At 45.5% G+C, this 26,143-nt stretch overlaps 1 protein-coding gene and 1 long non-coding RNA gene across 5 annotated transcripts in view; one reads left to right on the top strand and one right to left on the bottom strand.

Annotated features, from left to right (window-relative positions):
* LOC119952062 overlaps window positions 1-4,861 on the top strand; it is a 74,095-nt gene extending 69,234 nt beyond the window's left edge. The window contains exons 3-4 of the long non-coding RNA XR_005457753.1: window positions 4,210-4,339; window positions 4,494-4,861. This is a non-coding gene — a long non-coding RNA (uncharacterized LOC119952062). The remainder of the gene's footprint in view (window positions 1-4,209; window positions 4,340-4,493) is intronic.
* Window positions 1-26,143, bottom strand: part of LOC119952060 (protein Shroom4-like) — a 192,753-nt gene that overhangs the window by 12,967 nt on the left and 153,643 nt on the right. The window lies entirely within an intron of this gene.

Raw genomic sequence — 26,143 nt, 5'->3', positions numbered from 1 at the left:
AGCCTTTCTAGTGGTCAGCAAATCAAATTTAGCCTGCAGGCTGCGCCTCTCCCCCAACAGTCCCTCCTCTGGTGCCTCTGCATACCTCCTGTCCACCTCCAGCATCTTTCCCACCAGTCTATCCCTCTCACTCCTCTCCCTGTGTGCCCGGATGGATATCAGCTCCCCACGAATTACTGCCTTCAGGGCTTCCCAGACCATCCCCACCTGAACCTCCCCCGTATCATTCACCTCAAGGTACCCCTCAATACTTGCCCGGACCCTCCTACACACCTCCTCCTCCACCAACAACCCCACATCCAACCGCCACAACGGACGTTGGTCTCGCACCTCCCCCATTTCCAACTCTATCCAATGCGGAGCGTGGTCAGAGATTGCAATGGCCGAATACTCGGCCTCCTCCACTCTCGGAATCAGTCCCCTACTCACCACAAAGAAATCTATCCGAGAGTAGACCCTATGTACGTGGGAGAAGAAAGAGTACTCACGTGCCCTCGGCCTCACAAACCTCCATGGATCCACTCCTCCCATCTGATCCATAAACCCTCTCAGTACCTTGGCCGCCGCCGGCCTCCTACCCGTCCTAGAGCTGGACCGATCCAGTGAAGGATCCAACACCGTATTAAAGTCCCCCCCTATGATCAGACCTCCCGCCTCCAGATCCGGGATCCGTCCCAACATACGCCTCATAAAGCCCGCATCGTCCCAATTTGGGGCATACACACTAGCCAATACCACCTTCTCTCCTTGTAGCCTGCCCCTAACCATCACATACCTACCCCCCTTATCCGCCACCACCTCCGATGCCTCAAACAACACATTTTTCCCCACCAGAATCGCCACTCCCCGGTTCCTCACATCCAACCCCGAGTGGAAAACCTGCCCCACCCATCCCTTCCTCAGGCGGACCTGGTCCGCCACCCTCAGGTGGGTCTCCTGAAGCATTGCCACATCCGCCTTTAGCCCCTTCAGGTGAGCCAGTACCCTTGACCGCTTCACCGGCCCATTCAACCCTCTCACATTCCAGGTGACCAGCCGGATCAGAGGGCGTCCCGCCCCCCTCCCCCGTCGGCTAGCCATAGCCCGTCGACTGCCCGCCCCAGGCCAGCGTCCCCTGCTCAACCCCGTCCCCATAGCGACAACCCCTCACCTCTGTCCCCCCAGCCCCCACCAGCTCCTTCTTGACCCTACCAGCAGCAACCCGGTATTCCCCTTTCCCCCCCCTCCCTTCCCCCCCAGGCTAGGAACCCTCCCAGCCGCGAACCGTCCTCCATTGTACTTCCGTGGGTCAGCTAACTTCTGCTGACCCCAGAAACTCCCGCCAATAGCCCGACCCCTCCCGAAGTGGGATCATCCCCCAATCTATCCCTCCTCCTGGCACCGCTCCAGCGCGGGGAAGAACCAGTTAAGGCCCCACCTCCCCCGTCACCATCTCCGCCCCCCCAGCCCCGCAGCGCGGGAAACCAGAGGAAAGCCCGCGCTTTCGCCCTGCCCCACCACACCCTTCTGACGCAGCTCTCAAATATCAGCCCCCCTCCATACCCCCACTCCGACATAGAATACAACATACCCCCCCGACCCTCCCCGCAAGATACACAGCCCAAACAATGCCCCAAGCACAAAAACAAAAACATAGCAGAACAACCCCCCCGTAAATAACCATATCAAAATTGCAAAAGTACTAAAACAAGAAGAAAAAAACAGAAGAAAAAGAGAACACAGCAACAGCCGAATCCAGCACTAATATCTTACAGCCGACCTCACAACCCCCAACCCCTAGTTCAAGTCCAGTTTCTCCGTCCGCACGAAGGCCCACGCCCCCTCCGGGGAATCGAAATAATGGTCCCGGTCCGAATAAGTTACCCACAGGCGCGCGGGCGGCAACATTCCGAACTTTATCTTTTTTCTATAAAGCACCTCTTTCGTCCGATTAAATCCGGACCGCCGCTTAGCCACCTCCGCACTCCAGTCCTGGTAGATCCGCACTACCCCATTCTCCCAATTGCTGCTCTTCACCTTCTTGGCCCAGCGCAGCACGCAGTCCCGATCACTGAACCGGTGGAACCTCACCAGCACCGCATGCGGGGGTTCATTCTCCTTAGGCCTCCTGGCCAGTACTCTGTGTGCTCCCTCCAGCTCCAGGGGCAGATGGAGACCCGGCCCCCACTAGCGAACCCAGCATTACTGCCACATAGGCTGTCAGGTCCGATCCCTCCAGCCCCTCCGCAAGGCCCAAGATCCGCAGGTTTTTCCGCCTCATGCGGTGATCCAGCTCCTCGAAGCGTTCCTGCCACTTCTTGTGGAGTGCTTCGTGCCCCTCCACCTTACTCACGAGGACCACGGCCTCCTCCTCTCGTTCAATGGCCTGCGTCTGCAACTTCTTGATGGCAGCACCCTGGGTGGACTGAATCTCTGACAGCCTTCTGTTTGTTTCCTGCAGAGAGCTCAGTACTTCATCCTTGAATTCTTTAAAGCAGCGCAGGAGATCAGTTTGTTGTTTCTGGGCCCAGAGTCTCCACTCCCCTGGAGCTTTGTCGGTGGCCATCTTGGATCCCTTCCCCCGTTTTTTCTGAGGAGCTGCTGCTGTTTTTTCCACCTTTCCACTCCGAGTTCGAGTCATGGACTGCAGGGAAAGTCGTTCAGCACACCTTCCCCCACCGGGAGACGTCGAAAAATTTCCGTTTTGGGCTCTCAAAAGAGCCGAAAAATCTCTTTAAAACGGGAGCTCCCACATGTGTGGCTTATTGCTGCATAACTGCCACCGGAAGTCAATATGCTCATATTTTGATAACGTTACTTGTTCCCAAGTCCAAATCATTCATGGGAGGTATAAATAACACTGATCCCAACATGGATATTGTTGAACACCACTTTAAACCTTAAACTACATTTTAGTCCTCCATTTTGTTTCTTTTTTGACAATTCACAATCCATTCAGCTCGTTTCACCAACTTCACATGCCCTAACCTTTGTCATGAATCTATCATAAAAGTCCCTTTTGAAAAAAACCAAAGAAATAAGATCTACCTTTAAGATTATTTGTTCAAAGAATCCCAGTTGTGCATGAACTAGCCTTTTGGAACCAATGTCTACTTTTTACCACATTTAGTAGAAAAGATACTGGCTGAAATCTTCCGTCCTCGTTCACAGGCTGGGATTTTTCAGTATTGCTGAAAGTGAATAGAATTTTGGCTGGAATGCCAAAATTTCTATTCTCGCTCGCAATGGGTCCCGCCATCGAAGAAACCGGAGAATCCTGCCCACTGGGTTTATATCACTGATATTAAGTCAACTGAACATAGGTATACTAACACACCGCTGCCATCTCTTCCATAGTTTCCTTCGGTGCACTTTGTTGTATACCATCTGGCCCTGAGATTTTAGTCTTTTAGGTTTGCAAGCTTGTTAATTATTTTCTCTCTTTCCTTCCTAATTTTGTGAACAAAAATTTTAAGCTCGTCTTCTACTGGTGCCTATTTAATAATCTTACTTCGTAAAAATGAAGGCAAAGTATTTATTCATTACTCTGTCAATTCGCAAGTTTATTTTGCTCATCCTTTAATGGCCCCGCTGCTACTTTAGCTTTCTTGGCTGACTGAACACTCAACAGAGTGCCTAACAGGCTAGCATGTGTTGCAGCTAGTCTTCAGCTCTTAAAGGCAGTCTGTCCTGTATAGCAAAGTTGCAATAATCAAATAAAGTTGTTGCTGACAGCCAGTGCTGCAATTGTAGACTCATCAGAGCACGAGAGCAGAGAGAAGATTCTGCAGTTCACAGATGTACCAGCAGAGGTCTCAGATCATGGAGGTTGAGAGTAAGGATGCAATATTTGCACAAGGCCAGCAAGCCTTCAAGGAATGCCCAAAGTGGTTGAGCACTGGTGGACAGGGAGGTCAATACAATTAACTTGATACCAGCAGTAGTGCTGGAAGAAGTTGAGTGACCCCACGCAGGAGGTCAATGTCAATGAATGCATCTTCACATAATTTTTCCGACCCACTCTACTTCTCGATTCATCACACCCCAAAGCAGACCCCCAGCACTCGAGATCCATGCTGAATCCATGTAGTCCACTTCACCCTCAAACACACTGCAATAATGTCAGCCTCACTCAATTTTCTGTGCCTCCATATACCTCCAGCTATTCAGCTGCGGCATGCACATCACCCAAACAGTGTGATGTAATAATGGATATTCTGTTTCTTATAGGACAAGGTGGATAAAGTAGAGGGAACAACAACAAAATGATGGGCCAGGCATGCCTTCATCCAGAGGGCAATGGAGGTGGTGCTTTATACCCTGTGGTCAGCTGGCATCACTGAGAATATTCATGATGATGGTAAATTATGGTCTTATTAACCTTCTCAAATCCTACCCCACCCTGCTACCTGACATGATGTGTAAGTTGCAGATAGCGTAATATTGACCTATTGCTTTACACCCTCCCCCACCTTCTTCAACTCACCCTTCCCTTCTCAATTTTATCCTTTCAGACACACAAGAACTATCATTTGTTCAGCCACAGCAGTTCCAAGATGAAGGGAGAAAAAAAAATCACATCATTGTCACTTTATATGGCACCCACAGCCTCCACCTCAAACTGGCACTGTGCATACCTGAGGAGTATGGAGTCAGAATCTGTATGTTGCAAGTTACTAGGCACAAATGGGCTACAGCCAGGCTGAGGGAAAAAGATAGCTCTTGTACCAGTCACCAGGGGAAATGTCGCAGATGGGTTCTTCTTCAGGAGGCCTAGGTGAGGATGTTCGTGAGGATATTGGCAGGTGAGGGATTTTGCGCAGAAGGAGCTGCCCCTATTTCCTCGGCTGCCGGACTGTACGCTACTGGAGAAATTATTGGTCCTGGATGTATGTGTGTGTGTGTGTGGGGGGGGGGGGGGGGGGGGGGGGATGGGTATTGGGAATATCTGTGGTTGGGAGAGAGGTGTCGGCCCGAGTGGAAGGTAACGAGCGAAAGTGGGAGGATGAGTTGGGAATCGGAATTTGGAGCTCAACCTCCTCCTGTGCGAGGATGAGCCTTATACAGTTCAAGATGGGTTCATATGACTCGAGCCCGGATAAGTGGGTTCTTCCCAGGAGTAGAGGGCGTGTGTGAGATGTGTTGGAGGGCGCTGGTAAACCATGTTCACATGTTTGGGGTGGGAAAAGTTTGGTAGCTTCTGGGAGATGGTGTTTGAGAGTCCGTCGGGGATTGTGGGGATGAGGATGATGCCGAACCTTATGATGGTGATCTTTGATGTGTTGGGGGTGCCGGGGCTGCATGAAGTGCAGGTGGCAAATGTGATGGTCTTCGCCTCCCTGATGACGGATACTGTTGAGTTGGAGGTCAGCTGCCGCCGCTGAGGATCGTGGCAGAGCTGGGGGATCTGTATGAATGTCTTAGGCTGGAGAAGATAAAGTTCGCCCTTAGGGGGTCAGAGGAGGGGTTTTACGTGCGTTGGAAGACCGACTCTGTTGTGTTTGAGGAATTGTGAATCATTTGGGAAGTCGAACAAACTATGTGTATTTTGCGCTATGTTGATGTGTTTCTGTGTGTTTGGAATAAAACTATATTTTTTTCTTTTTAAAAGTGTGGGAGTTAGGTGAAGTGGGGGAGGGAGTATTTTTCTTTTCTGTTGTCTTGTTGTCCTAACTACTCTCACAGATCAGAAGGAGCAGTTACAGACCAAGATTCAAAAAGCTGGAAATTTATTAAGGGATTAACTGAGAAGAACCTGAGACAAGTTAAAAAGTCAGAGACTAAGAGGAGGAGGCTAAAGCTCAAGGAAGTATCTTTAAGATTAAGTACATAGCAAAGTAAGTGCGTAGGACTTAGTAAGGCCAAGTTTAAGTCATGGCAGGCGAGGTCAGCCGAATGGAGTGTGTGACCTGTCACGGACCCTACCGACATCCTGGATCACGTGTGCAGGAAGTGCTCCCGAATGCAGAAACTCCGGGTTTCAGAGCTTGAATGGCGGCTGGAGACAATTAGGCACATCCACAAGGCTGAGAGTTACGTGGATAGCACGTCTAGAGAGATAGTTACAGTGAGGCTCAAGGGACATGAGGAAAAGGAAATACGTGACCATCATGCACTCCAGGAAGAATAGGCAGGTAGCACAGGAGTCCTCTGGGGTCCCGCTCACAAATTGGTTTTCCATTTTGGAAGTTGTTTCCTCAAGAGAGTGCAGACAGCGCCAAGCTTCTGGCACCACAAGTGGCCTAATTGTCCAGAAGAGGAGGAAGAAGAAAGCAGGAGCAATAGTGGTAAGGGATTCAGACCGATGTTTCTGTGGCCTAAGACGTGACTTTAGGATAGTGTGTTGCCTCCCTGGTGCCAGGGCCAGGAATGTCACTGAGTGTAGGCTTTTCGAGGAGGTGGATGACAGATGTGGGTGGTGTTGGGGAAGCCCGGCGAATCACGTACACATGTTCTGGACATTTCCGAAGATGAGGGGATTTTGTCAGGGTTTCTCAGATGTCATGTCAGAGGTCCTGGGAGGGAGGGTTATTCCGAGTCCAGAGATGGCATTATTTGGAGTGTCAGAAGATCCAGGAGCCCAGGGGGGGGAAAGAGGCCAATGGCTTGGCCGTTACCTCCCTGGTAGCTCGGAGACGGATTTTGCTGGGATGGAGGGACTCGGAGCCTCCAAAGTCAAGAGTGTGGGTTAGTGACATGGCGGGGTTTCTCAGACTAGAGAAGATTACGTTCTCCTTAAGGGGTTCAATTCAGGGGTTCGCTCGGAGGTGGCAGTCGTTGATCGACTTCTTTAAGGAAAACTGACCGTGAACAGAAGTGGGAGGGGTGGAAAAGGGAGGCACGGCAGTGAAGAATACGGGTAGGGAATCTAATACATGGGTAGTCAGGAGGTAGGGTGGGGGAAGTTGCGTATGTTATTGTGAGGTTGTCGCGTGTATCAGACCTCAGTTGTTTAGAGTGTTAAAATAGTAAAATTACAAATGCTTCAATAAAATGTTTTCTAAAATAAAAGGAATGTCACTGAGCGGCTGCAATTCATCCTGAAGAGGGAGTGTGAAAAGTCAGAGGTCGTGGCGCATGTTGGTATCAACAATATAGGTAGAATGAGGGATGAGGCCCTACGTCGAGAATTCAGGGAGCTAGGCAGCAGACTAAAGAGTAGCACCTCAAAAGGTTGTAATCTCTGAATTACACCCAGTGCCATGTGCTAGTGAGTGCAGTAATTGGAGAATAGGGCAGAGGAATACTTGGCTCAAGAGTTGGTGTAGGCGGGAGGGGTTTAGATTCCTGGATCACTGGAATCATTTATGGGGAAAATGGGACTTGTACAAGTGGCACGGTCTGCAACTGAACCATTGATTCCATCTACACCTCCCGCTGCCGGGGGAAAGCAGGCAGCATAATCAAGGATCCCTCCCACCCGGCTTACTCACTTTTCCAACTTCTTCCATCGGGCAGGAGATTCAGAAGTCTGAGAACACGGACGAACAGACTCAAAAACAGCTTCTTCCCCACTGTCACTAGACTCCTAAATGACCCTTTTATGGACTGTCCTCATTAACACTACACCCTGTCTGCTTCATCCGATGCCAATGCTTATGTAGTTACATTGTATATCTTGTGTTGCCCTATTATGTATTCTCATGTATTTTCTTGAATTCTGTTCAATTCCCTTTTCTTCCCATGTACTGAATGATCTGTTGAGCTGCTTGCAGAAAAATACTTTTCACTGTACCTCGGTACACGTGACAATAAACAAATCCAATCCAATAGGACGACATCCTTGCAGGTGGGTTTGCTAGTGCTATTGGGAGGGATTTAAACATGTTCGGCAGGTGGAAAGGACTTTAATGCAATAGGGTCACTGTATGTTGAGTTTCAAGGGAGTACGGCGAGGTTGGATGGCCTCTACTTTAATGCTAGGAGTATCATAAGTAAGACAGATGAGTTAAGAGCATGTATTGACATGTTGCGTTGTGATGCTGTTGCGATCACAGAGACATGGTTGAGGGAGTGGCAGGACTGACAGCTCAACATTCCGGGGTGAAGGATCTTCAGGTATGATGGGGAGGGTGTAAAAGAGGAGGTGGTGCTGCATTGTTAATTAAGGAGTCTGTTACTGCAATAAGGAAGGATAGTATCTTGGAAGGGTCTTCTAATGAGGCTTTGTGGGTAGAGCGGTAGGGTTTAGGAATAAAAATGGGACAGTCACACTGTCGGGAGTGTATTATAGACCACCCAAATGGTCTGCAGGCAGACATGTAGACAACTCACAGATGTGTAAAAACAATAATAGAGTAATTATATTGGGGGATTTCAACTTTCCCAACATTAATTGAGATAGTCACATTGTAAAGGGTTTATAAGGTGCAGATTTATTTAATTGTATTCAAGAGAGCCTTTTATATGAACATGTCAAAGGTCCAACAAGGGGGGGGTGTAGTGCTGGACCTAGTTCTGGGGAGCAAGGTCATATAGGTGTTTGAGGTAGCAGCACTTTAGTGACAGTGACCACAACACTATGGTCTGCAAAATTGGGGTTTGGAATGTGGGAAAGCTGATTCTCTGAAAATAAGACAGGATCTGACCAAATAGTCTGGGAACAGTTACGTAAAGGTATTTAGAAAAAAAATTGTTCATGAGATCTGGCCATCGCTGGTTGGGCCAGCATTTATTGCTTATCCCAAATGGCCCTTGCACTGAGTGGCTGGCTAGGCCATTTAAGAGTCAACCACATTGCTGCGGGTCTAGAGTCACAAGTTGGCCAGACCGCGTAAGGGTGGCAGATTTCCTTGCCGAAATGGCATTAATGAATCAGAACAGTTTTCAAGGAAATGAAAAATGAAATGAAAATCGCATGTTGTCACAAGTAGGCTTCAAATGAAGTTACTGTGAAAAGCCCTTAGTTGCCACATTCCGGCACCTGTTCGGGGAGGCTGGTACGGGAATTGAATCCGCGCTGCTGGCTTTGTTCTGCTTTACAAGCCAGCTGTATAGCCTACTGTGCTAAACCAGCCCCTGGACTCGTTGCTTTTGACCACTCTTCCTAATTGCAAAAATGTGCTGATTTTTATATCCCTTGCAAATTTATTTTCATAAATTCCTTTTGTGTTCTTCCCATCTGTTTGGTCATCCTTTTCTGTTCTTTGCATCTTCCTTATTTCCTAAGAACTGTTGCCATCTTTGGATTTTTGCACTTGTATTAGTCTTTTAGATCTTTAGTCATGTAGCTGTTTTTTTGGCAAGTAGCTTTCTCGCTCCCCAGGGCTGTAAACTGGTTCTGTATCATACTGAAGCTTTTTTTGAAGATCTTCCATTAATCTTCTGTTGCTTTACCCATTATTAGATTTACCCGGTTTACTGCAAACTATACCTAGATTCTTTGTCGCTCTTTGTACATTTCTCCCTTTTAAACACCGTGTTGCACTTGATCATATATTTTTTTAATACAATTAATTTTATCCAATTAAGGGGCAATTTAGTGTGGCCAATCCACCTACCTGCACATCTTTGGGTTGCGGGGCCGAAACCCACACAAACACGGGGATAATGTGCATACTCCACACGGACAGTGACCCAGGGCCGGGATCGAACCTGGGACCTTGGCGCCATGAGGCAGCAGTCCTAACCACTACACTACAGTGCTGCCCTACACTTGACCATATTATGACTACTATTAGGTAAAAAAAAATTTCATAGAATTTACAGTGGAGAAGGAGGCCATTCGGCCCATCGAGTCTGCACCGGCTCTTGGAAAGAGCACCCTACCCAAGGTCAACACCCCCACCCTATCCCCATAACCCAGTAACCCCACCCAACACTAAGGGCAATTTTGGACACTAAGGACAATTTATCATGGCCAATCCACCTAACCAGCACATCTTTGGACTGTGGGAGGAAACCGGAGCACCCGGAGGAAATCCACGCAGACACGTGGAGGATGTGCAGACTCCGCACAGACAGTGACCCATGCCGGAATCGAACCTGGGACCCTGGAGCTGTGAAGCAATTGTGCTATCCACAATGCTACCGTGCTGCCCAATGTTCACACACTGATTATTAAATAAATCCATCTCATTATTACATCTAATATGGGCACTCTCTTGGTAGTTCAAGGAAATAATGAGGCAAGGGAGGAGGTTGCAGGGGCTCTTGCACTAATGTTCAAATCTTCTCTGGCCACAGGAGAGGTGCCAGAGTTATGGAGAATCTGGAACTAACTGCCTAAATGGGTGGTAGAGGCAAAAGATTTAAGAAGCATTTAGATAAGCTAATGTGGTGCCATTATTCCAGTAGGGAAACAGGGATAAACCAGGTAATTTCAGGCTAACATCAGTGGTAGGAAATAATTGGAAAAATTTGAGGGGGATAGAATTAATCTCTACTCGGAGAGGCAAGGATTAATCAGGGATAGTCAGCATTGCTTTGTTGGGGGAGATCATGTCTAACAAATTTGACTGAATTCTTCAAGGAGGTTGCTGGTGTGTAGATGAGGGAAGTGCAGTTAATGTAGTTCATATGGACTTCAGTAAGGATTTTGACAAGGTTGCCTATGGGATACTGGTCGAGAAGCCCATGGGATCCAGGACAATTTGGCAAAATGGATCCAAAATTGGCATGGCAAGAGGCAGAGGGAGATGGTCGAAGGTTGTTTTTTTGACTGGAAACCTGTGCATTGTGTTGTACTGCAGGGATTGGTGTCAGGTCCCTTGCTGTTTGTAGTGTACATTAATGATTTAGATGTGAAAGTAGGAGGTATGATCAGTAAATCAACAGATTACGCAAACATTGATGGTCTGGTAAATAGTGAGGAGGAAAGTCTTGGATTACAGGATGATATAGATTGGCTGGTTAGGTGGACACAACAGTGGCAAATGTAATTTAACGCTGAAAAATGTGATCCATTTTGTGGGGGACTAACAAGGTAAGGAATACACGATGAAAAGTAGAATGCTTGGAAGTACAGAAGACCAGAGGGACCTTGAGGTGTATGCCCATACATCCCTGAAGGCAGCAGGACAGTTAAATAAGGTGGGTAAGAAGGCATATGGAATATTTGCCTTTATTAACTGAGGCATAGAATTTAAGAACAGGGAGGTTATGATGAAGCTGCATAAAACGTGCATTAGACCACAGCTAGAGTACTGTGTGCAGTTCTGGTCGCCACACTATAGGAATGATGTGATTACACAAGAAAGGGTTTACAGGAGATTCACTAGGATGTTGCCCATGCTGCAGCATTTCAGATATACTGGGATTCTGGTTAGGCTGGGGCTGTTCTCCCTAGAACAGAGAAGGCAGAGTGGGAGTGGGTATCTGATCAAGGTGTACAAAATTAGGAGGGACATAGGTAGGGTAGGTAGGAAGGAACTATTTCCCTTAGTAGAGGGGTCAATAGATATTAGCATAGATTTAAGGTAAGGAGCAGGAGACTTGGAGGAAAAATATTTTCATCCAGAGGGTGGTGGGAATCTGGAACTACCTGCTTAAATGGGTGGTAGAGGCACAACATTTAAGAAACATTTAGATAAGCACTTGAAACGCGATAGCATACAAAGCTATGGACCAAGTGCTGGAAAATGGAATGAGAATAGATAGGTGCTTGATGGCAGACGTAGACACAATGGGCCGAATGGTCTCTTTTCATACTGTAAAACTGTATAGCTCCACGAAACAGAAAACTACCCTGAACACATAAGGAAGTCATGATCCTTTTTGATCCTGGTTCCCTGTTCAATTCAGGTGGAGCCCACCCCATAGTACAGTTCTTTTCAGTCTCAATAATGGTGCCAGTTCCATGCAATGTAACCCCTCTTTAACACACTACTTCTTGAGGCATGTCTTCACCTCCTTAATCTGCCTTTCTCTCCACCAATTTTCACAAAGCCCAGAGATTCCAACCTTTAATTTAGCTCCATCTGCCTACTCTTCCCTGTATGGTTGTTTCCATTGACTCAATCCTCGTTCTCGCTTCACTCCAGTTCCCTCACCTTGGCACCAGGAAGGCAACAGACCATGTGGGGCTCTTGATCTGGCTTACAAAAATACATTGGCCATCCTCAAATTATTACATCTAATATAACTACCGCATAATCCTTCTCCTCCTGCCCTCTTGTTACAGCCTCCTGCCCCAGATTGCCATGGCCATTTTCCTGGCTATCCTTCCAACAGTCTATGTTTATCCTCACACAGGTAGCAAGCACATTGTACCTGCTGGTTACAATAAATATTGTGGACCCTCGTTCTTTATCTCACTGTGTTCCCTTACCCTGTATACAAACTCCGTTCTGAACCTGTATCTTTCAATGAGGTATGACCAAGATTTGAAGCAAACTGAAACAAAATTTCTCCTCTCCATTTTTTGTGTAGAATGTCTCCAACTCACACTCCCAACTCAATGACTCTGAACTGGACATATTTGAAGGGGTGATATCTAGTGCAGTTAAGTTTTTGTCACAACCGCTCTCACACACTCCCAGATACTGTAATCTATACATACATCCTACTTACTCGGTCACATCTTAACCTAGATTATTTATATCTACTGTAACATTTTCTTTTGAAGATTTTTCTACTCCTAACTTCCGCAAAGTACAAACACGCTGGAGAAAAATAATTAAATATTTACTGCCCCAAGCTTACATGCACCATTACAAATATTGGAGGTAAAAAGCAACTTTATTTTCCCTCTGTACCGAAATCCCACTCTCACCAAATTCCCAACTTGGACACTCTGTTGACGAACATTCAGTGCATCAGCAGACACCGTTGACTTATATACATGCAATTCACAAGTGCTAACTCAGCTCACAGTTATTAGCTCATATTTAGCCAATCACTTGCAAGTGATTGACAGTTAACATGACTGACAGTTTTGTTTTGAATGCTATTTATGTTGCTGTGGCAACAGTATAGAATACATCTACAGAACTCTATTTGGGACTTGGCAAAAAAAATCAGAATGGCACCTTTTAAGTGTTTAACCTTGATTACGTAATAATCAACAAGTTGACACTGCATTAGCTGTATCAACGACAGATGTTAAGGTAGAAGCACCTTTTATGCAGTTTAGGGTGAAATGCTTTGCATCTAAACGCTGGCATCAACAGCTGTGTATTCTGGTACAGCACTCTGTAGCCGTGTGGTCATTATTTGTATACAAAACTGTGCAGCGAATATTAGTAGGTTATGTGACCATAAAAAAAGTTATAGCTGATCCTAATCCAATCTTCAGTTGACGTCCACATCCAGGCGTCCAACCAAAAGCAGCCCGAGTGCTCCAGCTGGTGCTATTGCACAGACCAGGAGTAAAACATGTGACCCGTAGGTTTTCGAACAGTGGTTGCAAGCCCTGCTCTGAACTTGCTCCCACTAGTACGTTCTGCTTGCATGGCTCACATCACCCTGTGTGTTCTGACAAAGGGTGAATTAAGCAGAAAACCAGACAGCGGGTCAGAGTCCAAAAAATGTCTCACTGAGTACATTTTTTTCAAGTTACAGAGAAATAACTTGCCACTTGTTAAATATTACCAAGCAAACATATCCCCACCCTAGGATCAAGAACAGCCTCTGTAGGGGGCTTAGGCATTACTAATAACTTTCTCATGTTATTTCTGGCAAGGGTAGTGATGTGTCCTGCAACTGATTTAGGTCCCCTCGCTTCTGTGCATACAATAGAAAAAAATGAAGAGGACAGCAAATTGAACTAGTTGGTAGCTGTAAAATATGGAGCAGAAAGACATTGACATTCAACAGCATCACCATCACTGAATCTCCCACTAACAACATTCAGGGGCTTACCATTGAACAGAAACCGAACGAAACCAACCATATAAATACTGTGGCTACAAGAGCAGGTCAGAGATTAGGAATTTTGCAGTGAGTCATTTACCTCCTGACTCCCGAAAGTCTGCCCATCATCTATAAGGCACAAATGAGGAGTGTGATGGAATACTCTACCCTTGCCTGGATGAGTGCAGCTCCAACACTCGTGAAGCTCCATCAAAGACAAAGCAGCCTGCTGGATTGGCACCTCATTTATAAACATTCACTTTCTCCGCCGCCAATGCACAGTAACAGCCATAGGTACCATCTACAAGGTGCATTGCAGGAACTCATCAAGGCTCCCTAGGTAGCACCTTCCAAACCCACAACTACTACCATCTAGAACAGGGGTGGGCAAACTTTTCCGTGCAAGGGCCGCATTCAGAAATTCACAATTCACAAAGGGCCGCATAGTATATTAAGTAAAATAATTACTTCACCCGGTTATGATTGTGGGCGCCTCATATAGAACATAGAACAGTACAGCACAGAACAGGCCCTTCGGCCCTCGACGTTGTGCCAAGCAATGATCACCCTACTCAAGTCAACGTATCCACCCTATACCAGTAAGTAACCCAACAGCCCCCCCACCCATTAACCTTTAAAAAAAAATTAAAAAAAAAAAAAAAAAAAAAATTAAAAAAAAAAAATTTTTTTTTTTTTTTTTTTTTAATGACTTGGTGGGCCGCAGAAATACCTTTGGCGGGCCGCATGCGGCCCGCGGGCCGTAGTTTGCCCACCCCTGATCTAGAAGGACAAGGGCAGCAGATACCTGGGAACACCAACACCTGGAAATTTCCCTCCCAGCCACTCACCATCCGGATTTGGAAATCCATTACCTTTCCTTCATGATCGCTGGTCAAAATCCTGGAACTCCTTCCCTAACAGCACTGTGGGTGTACCAACAGTATTTGGACTACAGCAGCTTTAGAAGGCAGCTCATGATCACTTTTTCAAGGGTGACGAGGGACGGCCAATAAATGCTGGCTTAGCCAGCGACACCCACATCCTTGAATGAATAAAAATGATTCTGTGGACCGTTATTGGGCCCGGCACCATATATTGAAATTCACCAGTTTGCTGGCCAAGGCTAAGTCCGATCTGCAAAAATGGGTCAATCATCCCCTGTCCCTGGTGGGCAGAGTCCAGTCTATTCAAATGAATATTCTTCTAATTTTGTTCCAATGTCTCCCCATCTTCCTCCCTAGTCTTTTTTGTGAGGGTGATCTCACCCTTTATATGGGCGGGTAAGACCCCGTGCAACCGCAGGGCAGTTCTTCAAAGGAATAGACGGTCGGAGGGGAGGGGGGCTAGAGTTGCCAAATATGGTTTATGGTTATTGCTTTATTATTATCCGGAGAAGGTGCTGGGGTGGTGCAGTCACCTAGGTTCCATATGGGAACAGATAGGGCAAGTTCGTGTAGGGTAGGTGCACTGGCAATGACCTCGCTTCAGTTTTCTTCAGCAAGGTACTCCTCGAACCCGGTGGTCATGTCCACTTTAAAGGGTATGGAGACAATTCAGGCAGCACTTTAAGCTTGGTTCCGTGTCGAGGATGGCCCCTATTTATGCTCATCACTTATTTGAGCCGTCTAAACTGGATGCCACATTTGGGAAGTGAGAAGGGAAGTGGCTTGAGAGATTCTGGGATTTGTTTGTAGAAGGACAGTTTGCCAGCTTGGAGGGATTATTGGCAAAGTTTGAGCCTGTGGGGTCAAACATGTTCAGGTACCTCCAGATAAAGAATTTTGTACGAGTGGCCTTCCCAACATTTCCAGAGGCACCGCGAATGTCTCTGATCAAAAAGGATCCTTTCGGTGGCTATTCATAGGCGGTTCCGTCTGAGGACTTGGGCTAGGTGGATGAGGTGAAGGTAAAGTGGGAAAGGGAGTTAATAGATGATGAGGTATGGAGTGAGGCCCTTGGTGGGATGAACTCCATGTCTTCATGTGCATGGCATAGTCTAACCAGCTTAAGGCAGTTTCTTCCCAGAGGTAGAAGGCAGGTGCAAACGGTGTTCTGATGGGGTGGCTAATCACACCCACATTTTCTGGCCTTTCCCCAAACTGGTAAGCTTGTGGGTCTCCTTCTTTAGCACCATGTCAGCAATTCTGAATGTTGATCTGGAGCCTTGTCCTCTGGTGGCCATTTTGGGGTGTCTAACTCGCCGGGACTGCAAATGAAGACAGATGTCCCTTCCTCATTGATTGCCCAAAGGCGGGTTCTGCTGGGGTGAATATCTCCTACTCCGGCCAGCGCCTCGGCATGATTGGGTGAGCTAACGGAATTATTGCACAGTACCCGGCGAAAGTCAAGTACCCCGTTAGGGGATCGGTTGAGGGTTCTACCTGAGATGGCAGCTATTCATTACTTACTTTAAGGAATTAGGCACCGTCAGTTGCTTGGGGGGGGGGGGGGGGGGGGGGGGGTGTTTCTGTTTGGTTTTTTTTTTCTTTTCTTTGTGGATGAGGTATGGATGGTTGGTTGGGGTATTGGTTATGTTGCTTTTGTGTACCATCTGTTGTGGGTAATATGGGTTTCATTATAGAACATAGAACAGTACAGCACAGAACAGGCCCTTTGGCCCTCGATGTTGTGCCGAGCAATGATCACCCTACCCAAACCCACGTATCCACCCTATACCCGTAACCCAACAACCCCCCCTTTAGGACACTACGGGCAATTTAGCATGGCCAATCCACCTAACCCGCACATCTTTGGACTGTGGGAGGAAACCGGAGCACCCGGAGGAAACCCACGCACACACGGGGAGGACGTGCAGACTCCGTACAGACAGTGACCCAGCCGGGAATCGAACCTAGGACCCTGGAGCTGTAAAGCATTTATGCTAACCACCATGCTACCGTGCTGCCCCATATAAAATGGAAAATCTTTAATAAAAATATATTTTTAAAAAATAACCTAGAATTCAAATCCCAATAGCCATACTGACCTAGCTGACTTCAGTAGAGGTAGTGGCATTGATCTCTTGTCTCACCCGCAATCCTCAGATGAAAAAAAAATAACTCAGCCAGGTTCTACTTATGGTTGCTGTTCAGCAACCTCTGCTGGAAGTGCATACATACATATGGGCAGGATGCGGCTCAACTTCCTTCAGTCGTCGACTATTGTCTTGCACTAGCTGTTGGTTCGGAGTTGGACACACAGTGCAGCGTGGACTTGATCTTTAACGTGCGCAATAACTTCAGCCTTACAGTCGGCACAAAGAAAACTGTTGTATAAGGAAAGACCCATCTTAAAGCAAAGGTTCCTGGTCATGCCGAAAACCTAACAGTGGATAGATTCACCTATTTCAGCAGAACACTTTCTCAATCTGTCTCTAATGACGACGAGACAAATGTGAAAATTGCCAAAGCAAGCGTTGCCTTTGGAACACATCGTACATCAGTCTGGACTGAAGGGGGTATGTCTGCCTACCAAATTGAAAGTCGATAGAGAAAGTCCCGCCCACTCTGCTATACCCATGAGACTTGGACTGTGTACCAGTGCCATGCCAAGAAATTGAACAACTTTCACTTGAGCACCTTCAAAAATTTTGAAGATCAGATCGCAGGATAAAATACCAGACATTGAGAGCCTAAGTATCCACACCATATTGAAATAGTTACAACTGAGTTGGGCTGTTATGTAGCTATAATACCTGATACTTTACCAAAGCAAATTTGATGCAGAACTCAAACGGCGATCAAAAGAAGCACTATAGGGACACACTGCAGGCTTCACTTAGACGCTTTGATAGTGACTTTGGGGCCCGAAAGAAGTAGGATTGCTGCACTTGGTGCAGTCAAAATAAAGATAATTCAGTCAAACCAAGAGGAGATCATTTGGCCCATCTAGTCTGCAACAACCTTCTGAAAAAGGGTCACTCCCCCACCCTAACCCCGTAACCCCACCCAGGGGCAATTTAACATAGACAATCCACCTAACCTGCACATCTTTGAACTGTGATAGGAAATCATAGATTCCTTACAGATTAGCAGGAGGCCATTCGACCCTCGAGTCTGCACCGACCTTAGGAAAGATCACCTTACCTAGTCCCACTTCACATTCACCCCCAACCCCCCCCCTTCCCTATAACCCAGTAACCTGACCTAACCTTTTGGACAATAAGGGGTAATTTAGCATGGCCAATTCACCTAAACTGCACATCTTTGGACTATGGGAGGAAACCGGAGCACCAGGAGGAAACCCACGCAGCCACAGGGAGAAAGTGCAAATTCCACACAGTCACCCAAGACCGGAATTGAACCCGGGTCCCTGACACTCTTGAGGCAGCAGTGCTAACCACAGTGGCACCGTGCCGCTCCTGTGATCAAATCTGTTTTCACCCACCCTTTGATCAAATCAGCTAAGTTCTGAAGAGATACCCAAGAACAACCTGATTTCCTCATCCCTCTCACTCCTATTTTTTTCAAACTACCAGAGGGATCAGAAGAAATGGAGGAAACTTGTATTATCCCTATCCACAAGCAGACCCAAGGGAGAAGTATTTGTTGGAGAGCTATACGAGTCCATTGTATAACTTCTCCAGCTCTGGAAATATCCTGAACTATGAGTGGATTTTCCACCTAGGAGGGCCAAAAGCAAAATAGTAGAAACATAGAAAATAGGAGGAGTGGGCCATTGGGCCTTTCGAGCCTGCTCCTCCATTCAATATGATCATCGCTAATCATCCAACTCAGTAGGGGCTGGTTTAGCTCACAAGGCTAAATCGCTGGCTTATAAAGCAGACCAAGCAGGCCAGCAGCACGGTTCGATTCCCGTACCAGCCTCCCCGGACAGGCGCCGGAATGTGGCGACTAGGGGCTTTTCACAGTAACTTCATTGAAGTCTACTCGTGACAATAAGCGATTTTCATTTCATTTCAGTAACCTATTGCTGCTTTCCCTCTATACCCTTTTATTCCTTTAGCCCCAAGAACTGCACGTATCTTCTTGAAAACATCCAATGTTTTGGCCTCAACTTCCATAGGCGTACCACACTCTGGGTGAAGGAATTTCTCCTCATCTTAGTCCTAAAAGATTTACCCCTATCCTCAGACTATGATCCCTGGTTCTGGACACCCCCACCATCGGGAACATTCTTTTGGAATCTACCCTGTCTAGTCCTGATAGTACTTTATAGGTTTCTATGAACTCCATTCTTCTGAACTCCAGCGAATATAATCCTAACCAACACATTCTGTCCTCATACACCAGTCCTGCCATCCCAGGAATCAGTCTAGGAAGCCTCCCTCTATAGCAAGAACACCCATCCGCAGATAAGGAGACCAAAACTTCCTATTCCAGGTGTGGCCTTTCAATAAAGCTCTATACAATTGCAGCGAGACGTCCCTACTCCTGTACTCTCATCCTCTCGCTATGAAGGCCAACATACCATTTGCCTTCGTTACCGTCGGCTGCACCTGCATGCTTACCTTCAGTGATTGGTGTATGAGGACACCCAGGTCTCGTTGCACATTTCCCTCTTTTATCTTCATTCAGGTAATAATCTGCCCTATCAAAGTGGATAACCTCACATTTATCCACATTACACTGCATCTGCCATGCATTTGCCCACTCACTCAACTTGTCCAAATCACATTGAAGCATCTCTGCATCTCCCTCACAGCTCACCCTCCCACCCAACTTTGCATCACCTGCAAAATTGGAGATATTACACTTTGTAATATTAATATATATATTTGGCAATACATTGTCTATCTTAACTAAATGCAGAGCTGAGAAAGTACTCTCATGATCCAAACACCAGCAAGCTAGTCAAAGTAATCGTCACTGAAGAGAGGAGCCGCCGATCTTCCTTCTGCTCCATACTGATACAATGAACATTTTTGTGGTGTCCAACCATAACATACCAGTTTGTCCTGTGTTCTGGTCTAGACATATTCCACACATAGTGCTATGTCTCGTGGTTCCCAGAAACCCGAGAGCAGTGTTTTGAAACTTTTTCTATCTGGGAACCACTTTAGCCAACTGACTGACCTTTGGGACTCACGCCAGCTGACCTTCAGGACCACACCACTCACTTACCCAGTCTGTCCTAAGTCAAGGCAGTGTACGGAACACTAAAAGTTATCTTTCCCCGTGCAAGGGAGTGAAAGAAAATCATCTAGTCTCCCTGTTTTCATCACTATCCTGTAGCCCCAGTGCATTGAATTTGTCAGCATTGAGTGAGGACAGAATCAGAAATGCCTGTGATGCCCTTCTATCTTAAAAAAATTCACTGTCCAGGGTTACACATGAAGAATAGTCACTCATTAGAGATACTGGAGGTATTCCGCCTAAATAATTCATTCATCCCTGGGGTGGGGGGGGAAGGACATTTTGTATATGTTCAACGAGTGACTGATTATCACTGGGTGTTCCCGATCTTGGACTCAGAGAATTTATCGTGTCTCCTATAAAATCCAGAAATAAAACTAACAGATAAAGTCTCCCAGGAAACAGCCACAGTTTTTTACTGGGTGTTTTCTCTATTGAGGATTTAACCTCTTCACCCAACGCTTCCGACTCCAAGGCTAAAACCTCGGTGCACACCAGGACCACATTCCCATTCTCCCTAGCCCCCGGCTCAAACTGGAGCATGAGAACATCCACCTTCACAAAATCAAAGATTCAGGTCACCAGCGAGCTACATTGATAGGGGAGGTGGTAGTCACTGGACCTATAAACCACAGACCTAGAGCAATGCTCTGGGGATGCACGTTCAAATCCCGCCACTACAGCTGACGTTTGAATTCAATGAAAATCTGGAATTTAAAAAAGGAAATCTGCCATCCTTACCTGGTCTGGCCTACATGTGACTCATGTGATGTAGTTGACTCCAAGGGCAATTAGGATGGGCAGTAAATGCTGGCCCAGCCTGCGATGCCTACGTCCCATGATTGAATAAACAAAACATACCAGTCTAAGTTTTACAATGTTCCAATTTTCACAAAGCAGCTCAATGTCAGCTCCACACTCCTGCTTGCTGAAAACATTCTGTCCAATACAATCCACCAGGTCTGTAATTTCCCATCATCAATACATGGGGAACTTGTGCACAGACTTTGCACCGTCCACTCACAGCACAACCAGTTTTTATTGCTACTCGAATTGCTTTTCAGAAGACCTTCCAATTGTATAGAACAAAGCTCCTTCAAAGCACTGAAAAGGGAACATGCTGTGAAAATGTTGCTTTATTCTAATGTGTTGCAAGTGAAGCATGGTCGTAAAAGAAAATTGCCAATAACGGAATAAGTTGTTCACTGTCAGGTAAACCAGTGATTGGGTGAAAAATCAAGTGGGTCTACCTGGCTTTCACTCAAATAATGTTTTGTGCTTATAGCAAAAATGCTAACACCTAGGGATTGTTGCTATGCTAATTGAGGGGGAGGCTGGCTGTTGGAATGAGAACAGATTTTGAATGCAGCTTTCGAGGGGCAGCTACCGCAGGACAGTCGCTGCGAGAAATAGGCGGGGCTTATTGGGTGGTTTGATGCAAGGGCGCACATGCAGGAACATGGAAAAATTGCACCCGCCAGTGGTGCTACCTCTCAGCCTTATGTTGAGTCGACGGCTTGTTAAATTATTGATTTTTACAGGGGAGTGGCTTCTCCCTATGAATTACAGAATTACTCCGTGACCCTTCTGACACCGCCCGTGACCCACCGCGGGTCGCGACCTGCACTTTGAAAAACCCTGCTCTAAAGAATAATGCTTTTAAGCATAAAATGCTGCAGCTTTCTTTGAATGTATTTCACAGATCTCATCATATGTCGTGGACTGATATATGATCTGTCAGTTTGGTGCAGACTGTAGTGAAGTAGTGAATGATGTGGTATTTTGGATATTTATATATACATACACATGAACATTTAGTTCCTACATTATATCGGAATAACATAACAATTTAACAGGTGGTATTATTTTCCAATCAGCTGATTAAATTGACTGATGTACCATCCTGATTTGGTTCAGAACCCCATTCTCTTGCTGATGGATCCTCTGCTGTGTAACTTTTGTTAAAGTGGGAGATTGCTCTAAATAGGTTTTCCCATGACCATAGTGTGTACTTAAGAAGCTGAGGCCTAATTATTCCTTATTGGTTAGAAAAGGAGAAGCTATGTGGGACGACAACAGACTAAGATTCAGCTGATATGGTCAGGTACTACTGAACAATAGGAGATTGTGGCACAGCAGACTATCCACCTGTCATATCCGTGTCAATTCTTTGCTCGAGCAATCCAAAACTAATGCTATTTCCCGCACTCTCCTCACTATTGTATTTGAAATATTTATACTTTTCTTCTAAAAGATACAATGATTAATGCTTAACCCATTTCCTGCAGTAAAACATGCCATGCTCCAACAATCCTCTGTGTAAAGAAATTTCTTCTAACATCGCTCCTCATTTTCTTCGTGACTATTTTAAATTGACGACCCAGTACCACCAACTCCTCAACCAGAGGGAATAGTCTGTCCCCATTCACCATCAAAATCTTTCATAATTTTAATATAAATGCCTTCTCTGCTCCAGTGTAAATTGTCCCAATACTCCATGTCTCACCCTAACTGAAGCTTCCAATTCCTGCATGTCCTGTGAATTTATAATATGGCTTGAATATATTTTCTATATTGGGACTCAAAGCTGAGCACAGTTGCAGCATTTTGCAACGATTTATTGCTTCAGTATTTTGACATCCATGCCACAACTTGTAAAGTCAATTGGTCTCTTAGTTTATCTGCACCTTTGACCATCTTTTCATTGAACGTACACTCATATTCTTCATTTTTCCTATCAGAATGCATTACCTTACACTTCTCCACGTTAAATTCTCCCTTCAAGCTATCGGTCCATTCTGCTAGCTTTTCACGTCATCCTGAAGTCTTCCTCATAGTTTGCCAAACTCTACTTTTGCAGCATCACCAAATTTCAAGTTTGTGGTTCCTAGACTCTCGTCCAAATCATCTCTACACATGGACAAATATGGACGCAGTACTTCCCCACAATACACCAATTCCAACTGAAACTTATCCTGTTTTCTGACTAATGGTCTATCCATTTTTCTTCTTGCATATGGCGAGGCTTTTCTAATGAATGCTTTGAGACAGCTTACCATGTGCCTTCTGGATAACTATATCCAGCACATCTTCTACATTTACTTTGTTTATCCAGTCACTCATTCAAAACAAAATCAAAATACTTTTGTCCTGTGAATGCTGGGTATGTAAGGAAAACAGAAATTGCAGGAAATATTCAGCAGGTCTGGCAGCACCTGTGGAGGGAAGAGGAGTTAACATTTCAAGTTGTCACTTTTCATCAGAACTGAAATTTTACGACCTGAAATGTTAACTGTTTTTCTCTCCACAGATGCTACCAGACCTGTGTATTTCCAGAATTTTCTATTTTTACTTTTCCAAACAAGCTGTATCTCAGAATTACAAAAGTAACTTCTAGATGTAGTAGGTAACAGTTAATTAGGACCTACAACCCTTCTTGGAAAGAGAAAACCCTCTGCTAACCGACATGGAACAGTACCCAAACCTAAAAGTATTCATTTCTGTGGACGTTTGCTGGATCTTTCTGTAATTGACTGTAAATTTTAATCTAACATGGTTTGATAAAGTTATGCCCACATGTTGAACGGCACTTTGCAGACATCTAGATGCAGGGAAGCGGGAGAAATGGAGCAACCTAGACTGATTTTACCTTGAAGTTTCATCTGAGGAACAACAACAATTTAATTTTATGTGGTGCCTAAAAGGTAATCAAATGTCCCAAGGCTCATCTAGGGAGCATTATAAAACAAAGAACGCCATCGAGCCACATGGGGAGATATAAGAGCAGATAATCAAAATCTTGGCCAAAGGGTGTCTTTGGAAGAAATTGAAGTCGAGAAGTGGTGAGGTGTACGAAGGAAATTCCAGAGTTTGCGCATTTTTTCTGATTCTTTCATGAGATGTGAGCATTGCTGGCAAGGCCAGCTTTTATTTCCCAACCCCATTTCTCTTGAAAAGTGGTGGTGAGCTGCCTTCTGGTACATCTGTTGTAGGTACACCCACAGAGCCATTCGGCAGGGCATTTCAGGTTTTTGACCGAGCAATAGTGAAGGAACTGTGATAAAGTTCTAAGTCAGGGGGCAGCACGGTGGCGCAGTGGTTAGCACTGCTGCCACGCGGCACCAAGAGTCCGGGTTCGATCCCGGCCCTGGGTCGCTGTCCATGTGGAGTTTGCACATTCTCCCAGTGTCTGCGTGGGTCTCACCCCCACAACCAAGGATGTGTATGGTAGGTGAACAGGCCACTCAACATTGTCCTTTAATTGGAAAAAAAAAGAATTGGGTAGTTTAAATTTTTTTTTTAAAGTTCTAAGTCAGGGTGGTGTATGACCTGGAGACATAGAACTTGCTGTTCCCGTGTGTTTAGTTGGTACAGGTCCTAGGTTTAGAAGATGCTGTAAAAGGAGCCTTGGCAAATTGCTGCACTGCATCTTGCAAGTAGCACCCACTGGTGCCACTGGTATACCAGTGGTAGAGGGAATGAATGTTTAAGGTGGCAGGAGGAGTATCAATCAAGTCTTAGATGGCATTGAATCTCTTGAAACACTTAAGGTGCATTCACCCAGGCAAACAGAGCATTTCACCACACTCCTGACTTTTGTCTTGTAAATGGTGGATAGGGTCTGAGGAGTCAAGAGCTGAGTTAGTAACTGCTTAATTTCCAGGCACTGACCTGTTCTTGTAGCCACAGTATTCATATGCCTGGTCCAGTTAAGTTTCTGGTCTATAGTAACCCCTGGATGTTAATAGTAGGGGATTCAGTGGTGGTAATGCTGCTAAGTGTCAATGGAAGATGGTTAGATTTTTTGTTGGTGATGGACATTGCCTGGAACTTATTTGGTGGAAATGTGGCTTGCTACTTATCAGCTCAAGCCTGTGTGTTGTCCAGGTCTTGCTGGATGGACTGCTTCGGTATCTGAGGTTTTGCAAATGTTACTGAACACAGTACAATCATTAGCAAACATTCCTACTTCTGACCTTATGATGGAGGGTCATTGGAGAAGCAGCTGAAAATGGTTGGGTCGAGGACACTACCCCAAGAAACCTCTGCAGCGACATCCTGGGGCTGACACGTTCGGCCTCCAAAAACCACAACCATCTTCCTTTGTGTTAAGTACAAGTCCAACAAGGAGGGTGTTTCCTCCAATTCCCATTGACTTCAATGCTTTAAGTGTCTAGGCAGCTCCTGGTCAGGTTCTTAAATTTGATATATGGAAGTCGCCATCATATAGGTCCATGATAATGCAAAGCTAGGTTTTTTTTTGAGAGATCTTTTATGATTTATGGCTTTGAAGAACTCTACTGTTTGCTGAGGGAGATACTTGCAATTTGGTTTAATGAACACAAAACGGGTATAAGATTAGGTGGTGCCAACAAACAATAGAAATGCATCAGCAATAGTTTTAATATTTTGAGGAATTCTGCAATGAGCAGAACCTAACTAAGAGACTGATAATTATCTCTTTAGAAGTAATCAGCCCTCGATTCAGATGGAGTATAATGTTGATGATTGCTACAGTGTTTACTCAGGGGGTGTTAAATCTTTAGTAGGAATTAAATTCTGCCAATAAAGAGTGTAAAAATGTTCCTGGGGACTGACTGATTTTTTCAATGCTGCTCAGTTTCTGGCACGAGGCTCGTATTTACAGAGCAAAACATGTGTGCTTAGTAACATCCAACGGAGTGTAACTGGATTTCTTCGATTTCATTTTCAGGTCTGTCATTTTCTGACTAATATGGGAAACATTACCGCCACTCCTTATGGGTGTGTTTACTGAATCCCTGACAAACTTAGTAAGTTCTCTTCAGATGCAAGTATTTTGTATGATTATCTGCATCATAAATCGTGAATGGACTTTTGCACTGGAATTTTGGATTCTAAAAATAGGCATTGTGCCGAGCCAGTGCACCACCAAATTCCTCGAGGAGTCCTCTGGTTGGCAAGATTGAGACATAATTACAGCAACACAGAAATGAAGCATGTTATTCAGAAAAGATTTCAGATCAAGCCTGGAGGCCAAGCCACACAGATACAGACCTTGTTTAGAATTGCCTACACACACTGATCCAAAAATAAAGCAAATTCTATCGACCTCATGTTGAAATAATGATGGGTCAGGATTCACTGTGCTATCCTTTTTACACATTCATGAACGGCATTATAAAAGTTTCACAGAAGGTCATCGACTGACAAATTAAACACATCAAAAAATACTTGCATTTATATAGAGGTCTTTCGTGAGCCAAGAAAATACATTCAGAGCCAAGAAAATACATTAG

The sequence above is a fragment of the Scyliorhinus canicula genome, chromosome 17 (genome assembly GCF_902713615.1).
Source record: "Scyliorhinus canicula chromosome 17, sScyCan1.1, whole genome shotgun sequence".
Taxonomy (NCBI): Eukaryota; Metazoa; Chordata; class Chondrichthyes; order Carcharhiniformes; family Scyliorhinidae; genus Scyliorhinus; species Scyliorhinus canicula.
The sequence above is the reverse complement of the archived record's forward strand: the minus strand, read 5'-3'. Positions and strand labels throughout refer to the sequence as shown.